At 39.2% G+C, this 13,693-nt stretch overlaps 1 protein-coding gene across 6 annotated transcripts in view; it reads right to left on the bottom strand.

Annotated features, from left to right (window-relative positions):
* LIMS1 (LIM zinc finger domain containing 1) overlaps window positions 1–13,693 on the bottom strand; it is a 157,168-nt gene that overhangs the window by 121,536 nt on the left and 21,939 nt on the right. Inside the window, exon 1 of one of the 6 annotated variants that reach the window (XM_071208750.1) lies at window positions 1,581–1,877. The exons of 2 other annotated variants lie outside the window; for them this stretch is intronic. The gene's annotated coding sequence lies outside the window, so the exon portion shown is untranslated. Of the gene's footprint in view, window positions 1–1,580; window positions 1,878–13,693 lie in introns of those variants that run through there. 3 more of the 6 variants (XM_071208751.1, XM_071208749.1, XM_071208748.1) reach the window with 3 other exon arrangements.

Here is a 13,693-nt window from a genome sequence, read left to right as displayed (position 1 = left end):
AAAGATGCACACATCCTCTGGTGGGTTGATAGAACTCATCTTACAATTTCAAGGGGAAAAAAAAAGGTTAAGTCTACCATTACCTTCTGGTATATTTGAGAGATGATGCAGTAAGAATTCCCACAAGGACTTTCTTTCTACTCCTATACCTATAATTTCTTTCAGGCATCTAACAATCCAAGATTATTTCTATTTGCTTGAAAGTGTTAAGAGAACCATTAAGGTCTTCTGTTTTATATCCATATAATGCAAATATTTTCTTCATCATACATTCACCCTTATGTTTTTCACAGGTCATAAAGATGTTATTACGTTTAATGGTAGAAATAAACCAATCTGTCCTCAAACAACAGTAAATGAACAAACACAAAATCTTGGGTGCCTTGACATCAACTACCTCATGAATCACCCCACACTTAGGTCTTTGAGACTTCAGCTTATAAAAGCTACCTGTTCTCTTCTGATTAAGGAAGGTAACATGATCTGACAGTATGGTTAGTTCATTGTGTTATAAAAGGATCAATTCAGAAGTTCCATGTTAAAACTATCAAGTATTCTCAACCAGTGAAAAAATTATAGTCTCAAGACAAGGGAAAAAAACCAAAACAGGTCTATCTTCCAAATCTGTTTCTGAATATATAAATAATTCATTTGTAAAAGGAGTAAAATTTCAATGCATTTCTACCTCCATTTTGTCAATGCATTCCCTTCATTTTATAGACGAGGAAATTGGTGCGCAAATATCAAATTAGAGGCGAAGCAGAGATGAGCCTTCAAGACGCGGGCTTACAATAGAGCATTCAGTACTTCTGAAGGCAAGTTTGGTTTCTCTCAGTACAGTCTGTGAACTATTCTTACTTCTACAGCTTTGCTTTCCCTGCACCAACCTTGATCTAAACAATTTAATGGTTACCACAGGCCATTATACTGGGTGGATGCATTGTTCACAAGGCTAGGAGAAAAACCTCAAGCCATCTGAAAAAGTAATGTGTTGCCAGGAGGGTCAGCATATTCCACACTTTGCACATTTAGCATCCATGTCCACATCAAAGTAGATCAGGATGCTTTCAGCTGCAGGTAACAGAAAAACCCAAAGGCGAACTAGCTCAAACCACGAGGATATTTACTGTCACACAAAATTGGAAAATTATAGGCAAGGAGAGATCAAGACATAGGATACATCAGCAGCTCAGTGCTAGAATCAGGAATGCTCCTTTGGCGTCTCTGGTCTGCCAGCTTCAGTGCTGGATTCATCTCAACACCGACCCCCTCATGGTCACAAGATGGTTGCCCGTGGAAATCAGGGCTACATCCATACTCCAGCATTTGTTCTCTCTCGCTGGATATGAGAGAAAATGTTCCCCTAAAACAAAGAATAATTCTCTCCTTCCGACTGACCCGACTGAGGTCATAAGACCACCCCTGGAAAAATCAGCAGTCACAGAAGGAAACCATGCTCTGACCAGCTTAGACTAGTGAAAGGAAAGAGGTTTATAGAGGAGGAAGGAATAATGGGGAAAAATCTGCACTTTGTTATCAGGGGAAACAAGGGAAATGGATAGGCAACCAACAATACTCACTATACCAGTGCGCCTCAAACTTTCATATGGATACAGTCCCCTTGCGGCTCTCATCAAAATGAAGATTAAATCGAGTAGGTCTGGGAAGCGGCCCAAGATTCTATATTTCCAGTAAGCTGCCAGGCAAAGCTGATGTTACTGGTCTCTCTCAAGACACAGGAGCTACTCAAGGATGGTTTGTGTATTCCTTATCTGAAGAACTCACCTCCCCTAGTTACCAGAGCATCTGGCAGCCTCCTGCATGCACCACACTGTGCACTGGGTCAGGCTGCCTGCAGACTGTGCCCTGGATTTTACAATTCAGCAGGCTCACTTGGCTGCAAAGGCAGCGGATGTTGAGTAATACCAATCTGTGGGTGACAAATTATCCTGCGGCATCCAGAAACTAAGAAAGCTCTTTACACAAAACACTTGGCAAAATAATCAATGGTGATAAATAAACAATGTATTCTAGCGCTAATGTCAAGCCATTATGAGCCACTTGCATTTTATCATCCCATCTGTGTAACACTCTCTATCTCTAGATAAAGGAGGGCTTATTTTTTAGGAGAACGGCTGTTCTCCAGCAACACTCCTGGAGGACTGCATGTTAAAAATGGAAAGAAGAGCTGACAGGCCCTGGGGAAGCAGAGGCATAGGGTGGAGTCTTGGGTTGGTCTGACTCACTCCAAAGAGGTAAAAGGCAGCAAGTGGCGAGTGAACAAGCAGGAAATAAACAGCAATGGCTTCTAGATTTTCCACAGAATCTTAAGTCTGTCTGAACCCAACAGGAGCTGTCAAGGAGATGGACTGTGAAATCCTACAAAAACATCTAGCAATGTCCTTGGTTTCAGAACGAACAGGTCTAAAATTTTCGCTCTTCCACTAGTGAATAAATTTCCCAGAGGCAGTTTAATGCCCAGGAAATGCATGGGATTTGAGGATCTAGGTCCCAATATCCCAGTTCTTCACCATACAACCTACGTATATATTTGAATTTTCTGAGTCTCAGTTTGCTCATCTGAAAAAAAGATGATGAGAATCATGTTTATCTCCAAAGGTTGTGGGGATTCAATGAAATGGCATAGGAGAGAAGTGCTTTGTAAATCATGGAACACGGCACAAACTCTTGTCGCTATCATTCAAAGCTCCCTGTTTGGAGGTGGATCCTCCTCAGAGTTTCCCACATTTTGAAGGCCTCTGCTATTCTGACTGAAACCGCTTTGGCCCAAGACTACCCTAGATAAGGTAATGACTACTGGAGTCAGCAGCAGCAGTTCTTTCTGGTGGTATATGGCCTGAACCCAGGTCTCCAAGAGATTCTAAGAAGACTTGCTTGGGTCTGTACTAGACTGAAATTAGGAATTTCCAGTTTCTTGGCAGTTTTCAACACTATCAGGGTAGTTTACAAAACCAGGAGCTCTTCTTTCTGAGCAGTGAAAATACCCCAAAATTGCAACTTCAATACAAACTGTCATTATTTCCGATGAGAGAGGACTGGATAGTCCTCTAAAGTATCTTTCAGTTGTAATATTTGGGGATTCTGTGATCCTGAGCCTTGCCTCAGAGAAACTGTAACCCAGATTCCATTGCAACAAAACCTCTATTATTGTGGCCACTTAATCCTGCCAAGTATCAGTCACCATGCTCCAGTGATTCTCCAAATTTATATAATAGTTGAATCTCCTATTTGCTTCAAACATGGAGCAATGATGAGTTTAATAAGAACAGAAAAATGCTCTGGTTTCTCTTCAGATCGTATAAATCTTTCGCCTTTTACTGAAAAAAAAAAAACAGAAAAAAACTAAGAACAGAAAGTTACAAATGCTCATTACAGCAGCAGTGAGTTCCAACAGGATGCTACTTCTCTCCCTCAGAAGGAATTTACTTGCATTGAATCAAGCCTGGCTTAATTTGGGCTGAGACTCAGGAAACCTTGGACCTAAGTTCCTTACTAGGACTTTATGAACTGTGTATGGGAGAGCATGGAAATCCGCAGAAGAACGTAGCAGCACACTACAGATGAGGCTCCCAGGAATTCTAACTCTTTTTCTGGTTTTCCCATGAATAGTCTCTCACTGACAATGGTGATTTCTGATGCTTGGTCCATACACTACAGGGCCAACCTGATCAAACCTGTTGCTGCTGCTGTTAGATATGGCAGTGACACTGAGGTCTCAGATGAATAACCGTCGGTTTTGCTCAGTCTAGTCTAACTCTATGCCTCCCAATCAGAATTAATTTTTAAGGGTCTAGCATGAATTCCTGAGATATTACTGAAGAAATTCTCTTGGGTTTACAGTCAATTGAGGAATTACAAAGCAGGGAATTCCACCAACAGCATGTCCACCCAGCACCTCCTAGGAGCTTGGAAATATTTTCTATGAGGCTCTCCTTAAAATACCATTTATCAAATGAAACAGAACATCCTTATTTCTCCCCTCCACTTTTTCACACTAATAAAGTGTTCTCTGCCTCACACTGATCTCTACCTTCTCTGAAGTCCTACTATATCTTCATTGAGTATTAGGCTAACGCTTGCTTATTTCCAAACCATTGCAGAAAATGGCCTTCCTTCCTCCCTTTTAATGCCTTTAAAAACTACATCCTAGGGAAGCCAACTTGGCCCAATGGACAGGGCATCCGCCTACCACATGGGAGGTCCAAGGTTCAAACCCTGGGCCTTCTTGACCCGTGTGGAGCTAGTCCATGCTCAGTGCTGATGCACTCAAGGAGTGCCCTGCCATGCAGGGGTGTCCCCTGCATAGGGGAGCCCCATGAGCAAGGAGTGCACCCCGTAAGGAGAGCTGCCCAGTGCAAAAGAAAGTGCAGCCTGCCCGAGAATGGTACCACACACACGGAGAGCTGATACAACAAGATGATGCAACAAAAAGAAACACAGATTCCTGGTGCCGCCAATAAGGATAGAAGCAGTCACGGAAGAACACACAGTGAATGGACATAGAGAGCAGACAACTGGGGGAGCGGGGGAAGGGGAGAGGAAAAAAAAAAAGAATAAAAGATATTGGTGGTTTATTGTATATATATATATATATTAAAACAACTACATCCTAAGGGAGCAGATGTGGCTCAAGCAGTTGAAGGCCCACCTCCCAAATAGGAGGTCCCAGGTTTGGTTCCAGGTGCCTCCTAAAGAAAAAAAAAAAACTGGACAATGAGCAAACAAATGAGGGAGACATCTCGGGGTGGAGGTGGGGGGACCTACATCCTAGAAGTTCTTTAGGAGAGGGATCCTAATTGTCTCTGATACCCTAATGCGCGCTGATGGCTCAAATTAATGAGACAAATTATTTTTCTGTTTTTAAAAGGGATGAATCCCAAATTAAAGAAAGCCAAGTTCTCAAAATATGGTCCAGGTGGAGACAGACACGGATGGGCAAATGCCCTTTGGGCAAAGGACACCTTTGGGAGAAACTGTGGAGTTGCTGAGATCATCTAACTGAAGGAAAAAAAAAAACCTTCTAATTTTATAGCTTTCAGACTTTTCTTTCCTATGGATTGTGATCAGAAAACATTTTACCATTTCGCATAGTTGCATATAATTATTTTATGACTAGTATATTCCTATAATCAAAACCCCATATAACCTAAGCTGCTCTCCTTCCCCTAAGGAAAAACACAAAAACAGAAAAAAATTCTTTCTCTAACTCCCGTATTACTCTAACTTTGCTACTTTATTACTTTAAATTAAATTATACAAATGCACAGGCCTTGCCTTTCTCTTACTATGCTGAACAGTTAATTCATTCTATCCCATCCCATCAACTGACCCCAGCATCTAATATAATAAGACACTAAATTGATACATGGTCATTGGATTATAATTTTGGTAAAGTAAAACAAAAACAAAAACAACTCTTTACTGGGAGCCAGGAGATCTGGGTTCTAGTTCCTCCACTACATTAATCAACTGTTACACTAAGCAAATCATTCCCTTCTGAGTCTGTTTTCTTACCTATTAAATGAAATGGCTGAATTGCAGTTCCCTGATTCTCTAGTACTCTAGGCTTTATATTCAACTCAACATTAACATTTAATGGCCCATTATTTAGGCTCCCTATTTATGTGTGTATACATAATGCAAAATACACATCCACATTCATCTTTCATGAGCAATATTCCTATCTACACTGCACAGTGGGCAGGGACAGTAAACCTCTAATATATTACCTCATAGAAGAAATCAGTGAAAATACTAAGAATTACCCTAAGTTAATTCTTATTTCATACATTATGAAAATGTAACATATGCTACAAATAGGTTTATGTCTATTTAATAAGATGAGTCACAAAGTACTCTAGCAAAACAGTCAAAGAGCCTCTCTAGCAACACTCAATAGTGATGTAAACTGAAGGAGAAAGATATCCTGTAGGAGTTCAGTTTCAGAATTCTCAATAAAAACTGCCCACAACTTAAGGTTGTGGTCACAAGTTATTTTACAAGTCAATCATTTAGACCTCAAAATTCATCAACCCGTGTTAAAAATGTATAAAAAGTGGTTAGTTTACCAAGGTATGCTTCAAAAAGTCCATTCACACAACGTGGGAAAATGCTTATGACAAACATTTTTAAAAAATCAAGACAAGAAATATCTAACCTCCATTTTGATACACTATCGTAACTACATCAAACCAAAGAAAGAAACAGAATGAAAACCTTAAAAATTAAAAATTAGAGTAACTCTCATTTTATTATTTTTATACCTCTGGCTTCCATAACTCTACTGCCTCCCCCAAGAAATAATATGGTGCCTTAAACACAGCAGGCATTAAATGTCACCATATTCAAAATGACGTTAATTGAAAGTGCCAGATCAGGGACAAGAAAACTTTTCCCACAAAAGACCAGAAAGTAAACACTTAAGGCTTTGCTAGCCATACAGTCTGTCACAACTCTGCTGCTGGGACATAGAAACAGTCACAGACAACACAAAAATGAGCCTTGCTGTGTTCCAATAAAATTTTATTTACAGGTGCTGAAGTTTAAATTCCAAATAATTCTCATGTTGTGACAAAATATTATTCTCCTTTTAACTTTTTTTCCATCCACTTTAAAACATAAAACCCATTCTTAGCTTGCAAGTAACAGGGAGCAAGTCAGATTCTGTCCACAGGCTTTGGCTTGCCAACCCCTGAACTCCAGACTAAGTCACAATATCTGAATTCTATTTCCACCTTTACTTAGCAATGGCTGTGTGATCATAAGAAATTACCACCTACAGGGTCCCAGCAAAGACCAGCTGCACCTCATTCAACTGGTTTCTATGACATTATGTACACTCTCCCTTCTTATGTGCATTCCTTAAGGGGGATTTTCTGTTTCTAGCAATTAAACACTCCTGGAGATATTTTCAGAGTAACTTTTAACTCTCAGTACACTTGGTTCTCTCATAGTGGACATACATAGTTTTCCTCTGGCCCAACCCCACCCTTTTTCATAGTAACACCTCAGTTTTCCTTTGGTGAGACTGTAAATAACGAAGTTTTGACTTTCAAAGGTCAGCCAGACTCTTCTCCAGATACAGGAATCTTGAGCCAAATGGCACAAAGTGTGCACAACAGCTGGGGCTGCCACCCCAAGAAAGACTGTGACTAAGATCCCTGTTCCTCCCAAGACCTAGATATTTAGTTTTTCCTTTGATCCTATGAGCTGCTTCAAAGTCTTTCAGTAACTCCTTTTCTTAAGTTAGTCAGAATTGATTTCTGTCGTTTGCAACCAAAAGAGCCATAATGGATAAAGTGACTAAAGAGAAAGTTGAATTCACTTCTTTCCACACAGAACATAATACATAAATCATTTTTTAAAAAATACAACAGAGACCTTTCAGCAAAAATTGCCATCTTCGGGGAAGTGGAGTTGGCCCAATGGCTAGGGCATCCGCCTACCACATGGGAGGTCCAAGGTTCAAACCCAGGGCCTCCTTGACCCATGTGGTGAGCTGGCCCATGCACAGGGTGATGCACGCAAGGAGTGCCGTGCCATGCAGGGGTGTCCCCTGCGTAGGGGAACCCCACGCACAAGGAGTTTGCCCCATAAGGAGAGCCACCCAGTGCAAAAAAAAAAAAGGGCAGCCTGCCCAGGAGTGGCGACGCACACACGGAGAGCTGACACAGCAAGATGACACAACAAAAACACACGACACAGATTCCCAGTGTGGCTGACAAGAATACAAGCAAACACAGAAGAACACACAGTGAATGGACACAGAGAGCAGACAACTGGGGTGGAGAGGGCGAGGAAGGGGAGAGAAATAAAATAAAATGAAAGAAAGAAAGAAAAGAAAGAAAAGAAAGAAAAGAAAGAAAAGAAAGAAAAGAAAGAAAGAAAGAAAGAAATGTAGCCAAACATTTATCTTTAAGAAAAAAAAAATTGCCATCTTCCAATATTTCACCTAAATGAATAACACAAGGGGAAAGAGTCAACCTAGCACATATTCTCTAGGCCCATTTGAAAGTATGGAATTATTCATTTACTCATTTATATGGCCAAGAGAGGTGGCACTGTAGACATCAAAGGAATGGCTACACTCCAAAACATTGCCCCACATATTGTATCATGACACAACTGGAAGGGTCTGCAATGTCATACTGCACACTGCACACTGCTGTGAACAAAGAAGGCAACATTTCTGCCATGAGAGTTAATGCCTATTTTGAGCATATTAAACACTCTAAAAGCAGAATTACTTCTTGGTATATGCAAAGCAAATAATCGGAAAAAAGTTGTTGAAAAAGGCACGTGGGTTCAACAGACACTCCCACCTGCTCCATCCAGAGATGCACGCTTCTTGAAAACCAGCACAGTACAAACAGAATGAACTACTGAAAGCTCTACCTCATGAATTCATGGCATAATGGGTAAAAAGAAAGCCCTGAAACACTTTTAGATTTATTCAATGAGCCCAATATCACCCTGACATCAAAAACCAGACAAATATACCACAAGAAAAGTACAGAACATAGGGAATATGAATATAGATGCAAAAAAGATGCCAAATTTCAAAAAAAAATCAGCAAACATATAAAAAGGATGATACAGCATGAAAAAATTGGATTTATCCTAAGAATGCAAAGCTGTTTTAACATTCAAAAATCAATCAATACAATAAATGAAATAGACTAAAAGAAGAAAAAATCCACAAAGTAAAGGACAAACCCCCACACAGAATCTTCTCAATAGATACAGAAAAAAAGCACTTGATGAAATCCAACACTCTTTCATAACAAATACACTCAATAAACTAGGAGAAGAAGAGCTATTCCTCAGCCCGAAAATCCACAGCTAACACCATACTTAACGGAAAGATTAAATGCTTTCTCCCCTAGGTCCGCGGTTCAAACCCCAGGCCTCCTTGACCCGTGTGGAGCTGGCCCATGCGCAGTGCTGATGCGCACAAGAAGTGCCCTGCCACACAGGGGTGTCCCCCACGTAGGGGAGCCCCATGCGCAAGGAGTGCGCCCCGTAAGGAGAGCCGCCCAGCGCGAAGGAAAGTGCAGCCTGCCCAGGAATGACGCTGCCCACACTTCCCGTGCGGATGACGAAAACAGAAGCGGACAAAGAAACAAGATGCAGCAAAAAGACACAGAAAACAGACAACCGGGGGAGGGGAGGGGAATTAAATAAATAAAAATAAATCTTTAAAAAAGAAAAAAAAAAAAGCTTTCTCCCCAAGGTAGGAACAAGACAAGGATGCCATTTCTATTCAACAGTGCACTGGAGATTTTAATAGGGAAATTAGGCAATTAAAAAAAAAAAACAAACCCAGAAAGAAAAGGCATCCAGATAGAAAGGAAGAAGTAAAATTATCACTATTTGCAGATGACATCATCTTATATATAAAAAAATCATAAGGAATCCATACACACACATAAACTATTAGAACTAATAAACAATTTCAGCAAAGTTGAAGGATACGAAGTTACTATACAAAAATCCACTAAATTTCTATATATCAGCAATGAACAATCCAAAATGAAATAAAACTTCAACTTATAATATCATCAAAAAGAATAAAATATTTGGGGATAAATTTCACAAAAGAACTGCTAGACTCATGTTGAAAACTATAAAACATTGCTGAAAGAAATTAAGGATATTAACTTAAATGTAAAGACATACATATTCATGGATATGAAGAACTTATTGTTAAGATAGCAATATTCCAGGGAAACGGACTTGGCCCAGTGGTTAGGGCGTCCGTCTACCACATGGGAGGTCCGCGGTTCAAACCCCAGGCCTCCTTGACCCCTGTGGAGTTGGCCCATGCGCAGTGCTGATGCGCGCAAGGAGTGCCCTGCCACGCAGGGGTGCCCCCTGCGTAGGGGAGCCCCATGCGCAAGGAGTGCGCCCGTAAGGAGAGCCGCCCAGCGTGAAAGAAAGTGCAGCCTGCCCAGGAATGGCGCCGCCCACACCTCCCCTGCCGCTGACGCCCACACTTCCCCTGCCACTGACGACAACAGAAGCCTGACAACAACAGAAGCGGACAAAGAAACAAGACGCAGCAAATAGACACAGAGGACAGACAACGGGCAGGTGGTGGGGGGGAATTAAATAAATAAATAAATAAATCTTTTTTTAAAAAAAAGAAAAAAAAGATAGCAATATTCCCTAAATTGATCTACAGATTCAATCCAATTCCTATCAAAATCCAAGAATGTGTTTTCACAGGAATTAACAAGCTGATCTTAAAATTCATATAGAAAAATAAGGGCCCCAGAATAGCAAAAATGTCTTGAAAAAGGAGAATGAAGTTTTAAGACTCACATTTCCTGATTTCAAAACTCAGTACATACCTGTCATAATCAAGACAATGTGTTATTGGCATAAGGACAGACACACAGATCAATAAAATAAAATTAGGAGGCCAGAAATAACCCCTTACATCTATGGTTAATTGATTTTTAACAAGGGTGCCAAGACAATTCAATGGTAAAGAACAGCCGTTCCAACAAATGGTGCAGGAATAATTGGATGTTAACATGCAAAAGAATAAAGTCAGACACACCTTTCTCATGAATATACAAAAATGAATCCAAAACAGATCATAGACACAAACATAAAAGCTAAAAACAATAAAAGTCTTAGAAGAAACATTCAGACTAAATCCTTGTGACTTTGGGTTAATGATACGTATGTACACAAGTGAAAAAAAATTTAGCATAAAAAGAGAAGTTCAAGAACTTACCCAAAGATAAAAGCCAGGAAGAAAAACCTAAATCAGGAAGGGAGAGACAGAGTGGCAGACATAGAGCAGAACTACCATTCAAAGGAAGTAGCAGGGAAGTCAGAGGACTGATTCCAAGAAGACAAGAATGACCAAAGTGAAATGACAAAAATGATGAGAACTAAACTTCTGGCAGTAATGCTGGGTAAAGATGAAAAATGGGGACCGTGGGTGGAGATCATTCATTTAAGGATGCTGTCCAAATAGGAGACAAAAAGCAGGACAGGAAGGTTGCTAACGTTAAGAGAAGAACTAGTGGAACTAGTTCCCTCAGGAAGCTTGATCCAGAGCATAGCAGAAGAAATCTTCAGCAAAGAAGGTAAGGGTACTTAAAAAGGAAATGAGCGGGGAGCAAATAGAGCTCAAGTGGTTAAGTACCTGCTTCCCATGTACAAGGTCCTGGGTTAAATCCCCAATACCTCCTAAGTAAAATAAAATAAAATTTAAAAAATGGAAATGAGTGGCTTACTTCCTTATTTTGCCTTGCTGGGAAAACACTTTTTTTCCTCTTCCCCATCCTCAACATAGATACAGGACAAATAGTCATAGTTCTCTACATTGCCTAAACACTTCTGTGCAGCTGTGCTGGATTAGAACACAGATACCTACAAAGAAGAAAGCATCAATTAGCTAACAAGCCTCTTTTTTTCTGGTTGCTACTAAGCAAATCAGCAATACATGTTGAGTGAACACAACAAAGTAATTGTACACCATACAAACAAGACCAGTAACAAGATCCAGAGTAATAACATGCTCATTAAAACAACCTACCAACTTGGAGTTAAAGCAGTGACTTGCTAATGAGTTTAACCTTTTTACCTTAATTACAGGTTCCTCTGTAATCTATTTCTATACAAGGTTCAAGGCTCTATGTTTGGTTTCTTAGCATGAAAGAGAAATGCCAGTGAATAGGAGGAAAACTAGAAAGTAGCAATATTTTTAAAGCAATAGAACAGAAGCCCAACAATTGTCTACACAAAAGAAAATTTAAAATGAATATATTCATTTTAGCATCTATTTAAATTAGACAGTTATATTCACAGTCCATAACTTTCCTACCCTATTTACAAATATATTCTTCAAATTATTCTGATGTTTTGTTATAGTGAGAACTATAATTATAATAGGTTGACAGTTTAAAGAAAAAACTAAAATATGAATTTCTGAAAGCTGTTGTATGCTTATCACTCATTAGTCATTTGGGAATTGTAAATTAAAGCCACCAAGAGAAACTACACACCCACTAGAATAGCTATAATCCCAGAAAGACGATAATAAATACCAAATGGAACCCTTAAACACTGCTGCTGGGAACAGGCACTATGTCTATTTCTTAAATATAATCTTACATACAATCCAGCAATTCCACTCCTAGGAATCTACTCAGAGAAATGAAAACATCTGTCCTGATAAACATTACACGAATGCTCAGAGCAGTATTAATCGTAACAGAAAAAAACTGGAAACAATCCATACATCCATAAACTGGCAAATGGATTAAAAAATGCTGTACTATCCATACAATGGAATACTACTCAACAAGAAAAAGGAATGAACTGGGAAGCAGATGTGGCTCAAGTGACTGGGCTCCCATCTACCATATAGAAGGTCCAGGGTTCCATTCCTGGGACCTGCTAGTGAAGGCGAGCTGGCCCATGTAGAGAGCTGGCGCAGCAAGACGCCACAACAAAAGGAGATACAGAGAGACAAAAAGAGATGCAACAGATCAGGAAGCTGAGGTGGTGCAAGAGAGTGAGTGCCTCTCTCCCACTCCAGAAGGTCCCAGGATCAGTTACTGATACTGCCTAAAGAGAAGACAAGCAGACACAGAACACACAGCAAATGGACACAGAAAGCAGACAGTGAGCACAAAGAACAACGGAGGAGGGGCAGGGATAAATAAATAAATCTTAAAAAAAAAAAAAAAGGATCTATTACTGATACATATTGCACCACAGAACCTTCTCAAAAACATTACATCAAGTGAAAAAAGCCAAATGCAAAAGACAGCATAAGGTATAAATCCACTTATATGAAACATCAAGAAAAGGCAGATTTATAGAGACAGAAAGCAGATCACTGTTTGCCTGGGGTTAGGGGTGGGAAGTACCAATGACGGAATACTTTTGGTGATGGAAATGCTCTAAAATAAGTTTTTTTTAGTGCAGGTAAGACTCTTATAAATATATAAAAAGCACTGCATTACATATTTGCAATGGGTGAATTTTGTTATATATTTATTTTAACTTCAATAAAGCTACTTTGTTTTTCCTAGCCTCATGCTTAAATCTGTAGTTGTAATCATACCATGTTTATAATTTCACATGCTGCTCTTTTTAATGATTATGACGTGATTTTACAAAGCTTTTTTAAAAAAAGTCATTTTAAAGATCTGCATAATTTCTCTAAATGGTACCATCATGCATTTTAAACACTCCTCCATTATTCTTTATGTAGTTTCAAACTTTCTGCTATAAATAATTCTACCAAAATATTTTCACACCAAGTATTCTATACATTTAGAATTACTTTCTTAGGTTTGATTTATAGAAGGGGAAATTATGGAGTTATAAAATTATTTTGGATTTGATACATACCACCAAATTCTTTTACTAATAGGCTTTATTGATTTACCCTATTTCCAGCAATATATGACAATTATGCTAATATGGTAGGCTACTAATAATATCCATTTTAATTTTAATTTCTTTGTGACTCACTAATGATGCTGAACTTTTAAAACTATTTTTGTACATTAATTATATTTCGTCTTTTGTGAGCTGTCTATTCATGTCCCTTCCCCCATAGGTACAGAAAGTCTAAATGAATTAATTACTATAATATACATGGATACATTAAAAACATCAAAACAAGACAAAAAAAAACCAA

Source organism: Dasypus novemcinctus, chromosome 17, assembly GCF_030445035.2.
Source record: "Dasypus novemcinctus isolate mDasNov1 chromosome 17, mDasNov1.1.hap2, whole genome shotgun sequence".
Classification (NCBI taxonomy): domain Eukaryota; kingdom Metazoa; phylum Chordata; class Mammalia; order Cingulata; family Dasypodidae; genus Dasypus; species Dasypus novemcinctus.
The sequence above is the reverse complement of the archived record's forward strand: the minus strand, read 5'-3'. Positions and strand labels throughout refer to the sequence as shown.